Source organism: Trachypithecus francoisi, unplaced genomic scaffold (genome assembly GCF_009764315.1).
Source record: "Trachypithecus francoisi isolate TF-2019V2 unplaced genomic scaffold, Tfra_2.0 Lachesis_group6, whole genome shotgun sequence".
Classification (NCBI taxonomy): Eukaryota; Metazoa; Chordata; class Mammalia; order Primates; family Cercopithecidae; genus Trachypithecus; species Trachypithecus francoisi.
Window position 1 is genome coordinate 77,564,354 of NW_022681471.1, and position 3,980 is coordinate 77,568,333.

The 3,980-nt window shown below is 47.4% G+C and overlaps 1 pseudogene; it reads left to right on the forward strand.

Annotated features, from left to right (window-relative positions):
* Positions 1–404: 404 nt before the first annotated feature.
* LOC117077751 lies at positions 405–2,474 on the forward strand (annotated as a pseudogene).
* The last annotated feature ends 1,506 nt before the right edge of the window (positions 2,475–3,980 follow it).

Below are 3,980 nucleotides of genomic sequence, written 5' to 3' on the forward strand. Positions count from 1 at the left end.
TTCTAAAAATTAAAGCCAGGCATTGGTAGTGTAAAATACCCCCTCCTCCCATCTTGTATCTAAAATTAACTCTGTAAGTAGGGTGAAACCTCCTGCTTGGCACAAAACTATAGGAAGAAAAATAAAAGTTGTCTTCATTTCCTGAAACTAGGAGGTTGTGGGTGCTTCAGCAGAAATATTACTAAATTGGAGCCACAAAGTCACTATTGTCAGCAAACCTCTACCCGTGAAAACCTTGAGTAGCATGTGGAGGAAGGGAGTCTGCCTGAATTTCACCTTCATCAGCAGTGCTTACATTTGTCTGCTTACATGCTTTATCATTTTATTCCCTGCTACTGATCCTCATTTACTGCCCAACCCCAGTGAGAAAAGCTTCCTGAGAAACACACCCAAAACTCTTTCCCTCTTCCAACATGGTGGCCTCAGCAAAAAAGAAGAAGAAGGGGAAGACTATCTTCCTAACAGACTTTCTGGCTGAGGATGGGAGGACTGGTAGAGGAAGCACCTATGTTTCCAAACCAGTCCCCTGGGCTGATGAAACAGATGACCTGGAAGGAGATGTTTCAACAACTTGGCACAGTAATGATGATGATGTGTATAGGTCGCCTTCAATTGACCGTTCCATCCTTCCCACTGCTCCAGGGGCTACTCGGGAACCCAATATGGACCAGAGCCATCTTCCTAAATCACCACCTTACACTGCTTTTCTAGGGAACCTATCCTATGCTATGACAGAAGAATCAATTAAGGAACTCTTTTGAGGATTAAATATCAGTGCAGTGCCTTTGCTAAGTGAACCCAGCAATCCAGAGAGGTTGAAAGGTTTTGATTATGCTGAAATTGAGGACCTGGATTCCCTGCTCAGTTCCATGAGTCTCAATGAAGAGTCTCTAGATAACAGGAAAATTCAAGTGGACGTTGCTGATCAAGCATAGGGGAAAGACAGGGAGGATCGTTCTTTGGGCCATGATAGAAATCGGGATTCTGAAAAAACAGATACAGACTGGAGGACTCCTCCTGCCACAGACAGCTTTGATGACTACCAGCCTAGAAGAGGTGATAATAGCTTTGGAGACTAGTATCGAGATCGTTATGATTCAGACAGGTATCACGATGGGTATCGGGATGGGTAACGGTATGGCCCACACTGGGATATGCATTGATACGGCAGCCGGGATGGCTATAATGACGGAGGCAGCAGAGACTATGACAGAGGCTATGATTCTCGGATAGGCAGTGGCAGAAGAGCATTTGGCAGTGGGTGCGGCAGAGATGATGACTACAGAGGAGGCAGGAATGGCTATGAAGATGGACACGACAGACAGGATGATCAGTCATGGAGCTCCAGAGATGATTACTCTCCGGATGATTATATGCGTGATGATAGAGGTCTCTCCCAAAGACCCAAACTGAATCTAAAGCCTCGGAGTACTCCTAAGGAAGATGATTCCTCTGCTAGTACCTCCCAGTCATGGGGAGGGGGGAGGAGGGAGGGATTGCATTGGAGAGTTATACATGATATAAATGATGACTTGATGGGTGCTAACGAGTTGATGGGTGCAGCACACCAACATGGCATAAGTATACATATGTAACAAACCTGCACGTTATGCACATGTACCCTAGAACTTAAAGTATAATAAAAAATATTAAAAAAAAAAAGAAAAAAGAAAAAAAAAAGGTGCTTCTATCTTTGGAGGGACAAAGCACGTTGACACAGCTACTAGAGAAAGAGAAGTAGAAGAACAGCTACAGAAGGAACACGAGAAGTTGCAGCGTTAGCTGGATGAGCCAAAACTAGAACGACAGCCTCGGGAGAGACACCCAAGCTGGCAAAGTGAAGAAACTCAGGAACGGGAACAGTCTAGGACAGGAAGTGAGTCATCGCAGACTGGGACCTCCGCCACATCCGGCAGAAATGCACGAAGGAGAGAGAGTGAGAAGTGACTAGAAAATGAAACACTCCATAAGGAGGAAGATTGTCAGTCTCTAACTTCTAAACCTCCCAAACCTGATAAGCCCCTAAAGGTAAAGCCAGCCCCTTCACCAAAGGAGAATGGTTGGGTGAAGTGAAGTTCCAAACCTCCTGCTCGATCTCAGAGCTCAGACACAGAGCAGCAATCCCCTACAACTGGTGGGGTAAAGTAGCTCCAGCTCAACCATCTGAGTAAGGACTAGCAAGGAAAGATGAAAAGGAAGTAGATGGGATGAATGTCCCAAAAGGCCAAACTGGGAACTCTAGCCATGGTCCAGGAGACGGAGGGAACAAAGACCACTGGAAGGAGTCAGATAGGAAAGATGGCAAAAAGGATAAAGACTCCAGATCTGCACCTGAGTCAAAAAAACCTGAGGAAAATCCAGCTTCCAAGTTCAGTTCTGCAAGGAAGTGTGCTGCTCTCTCCATTGATGGTGAAGATGAAAACGAGGGAGATGATTAAGCCGAAGAGACCTCGACATCCTGTGCTTTATCCTAGTTTATCTCCACCCTGGAACATTCGAGAGCAAATGAAACCTCTATCCAGACAAGACAAAATAAAACTCACCATCTCCTGGAGATCTTTATTACCTTATTTATTTATTTTATTTTTAAAAAAGGAAATTATTTTGCATGCTGCTGCAGCCTTTAAACTGCTGAAATAATTGGAGAATCGCCATATAGCCAGGGAGAAAGAGACTAGAGATTTTTAGTGGAAAATTGTGGTGCGTTATGTCACCATGCAGTTGCCAGTGTGATGTGAGTGCCAAGGGGCCTCAATTTAGCAGAAATGATAATGACAGTGATGTAAGGTCTGGAATCTGGTTGGGCAGTAGGGGAGGGAGGTATAAGGAAAAGTGTGAGATTTCTATTGTTTAGTTTTTATCCTATTGTGGTGTATATGAATTCTCAAACATTATCTGGATAAATTGCTGGGGGCGGAGCAAGATGGCCGAATAGGAACAGCTCCAGTCTCCAACTCCCAGCGCGAGTAACACAGAAGACCGGTGATTTCTGCATTTTCAACTGAGGTACTGGGGTCATCTCTCTAGGGAGTGCCGGACAATCGGTGCTGGTCAGCTGCTGCAGCCTGACCAGCGTGAGCTGAAGCAGGGCGAGGCATCGCCTCACCTGGAAGCGCAAGGGGGAAGGAAATCCCTTTTCCTAGCCAGGGGAACTGAGACACATAACACCTGGAAAATCGCGTAACTCCCACCCCAATACTGCGCTTTAAGGAAACAGGCACACCAGGAGAATATATCCCACACCTGGCCGGGAGGGTCCCACGCCCACGGAGCCTCCCTCACTGCTAACACAGCCGTCTGCGGCGATCTATCCGCAAGGCAGCAGCGAGGCTGGGGGAGGGGCGCCCGCCATTGCTGAGGCTTAAGTAGGTAAACAAAGCCGCTGGGAAGCTCGAACTGGGTGGAGCTCACAGCAGCTCAAGGAACCTGCCTGTCTCTGTAGACTCCACCTCTGGGGACAGCCCACAGCTGAGGTCCAATAGGGAAAGCAGCGGGGGCGGTGCAGAGGCGAACGACTCTGTCTGACAGCTTTGGGGAGAGCCGTGGATCTCCCAACGCGGAGGTTGAGATCCGAGAACGGACAGACTGCCTGCTCAGGTGGGTCCCTGACCCCTGAGTAGCCTAGCTGGGAGACATCCCCCACTAGGGGCAGTCTGACACCCCACACCTCACAGGGTGGAGTCATCCCTGAGAGGAAACTTCCAAAGGAAGAATCAGACAGGTACACTTGCTGTTCAGCAATATTCTATCTTTGGCAACCTCTGCTGCTGATACCCAGGCAAACAGGGTCTGGAGTGGACCTCAAGCAATCTCCAACAGAACAACAGACAGTCCTTCTGACTGTCAGACGGAAAACTATCAAACAGGAAGGACACCTATACCAAAACCCCATCAGTACGTCACCATCATCAAAGACCAGAGACAGATAAAACCACAAAGATGGGGAAAAAGCAGGGCAGAAAAGCTGGAAATTCAAAAAA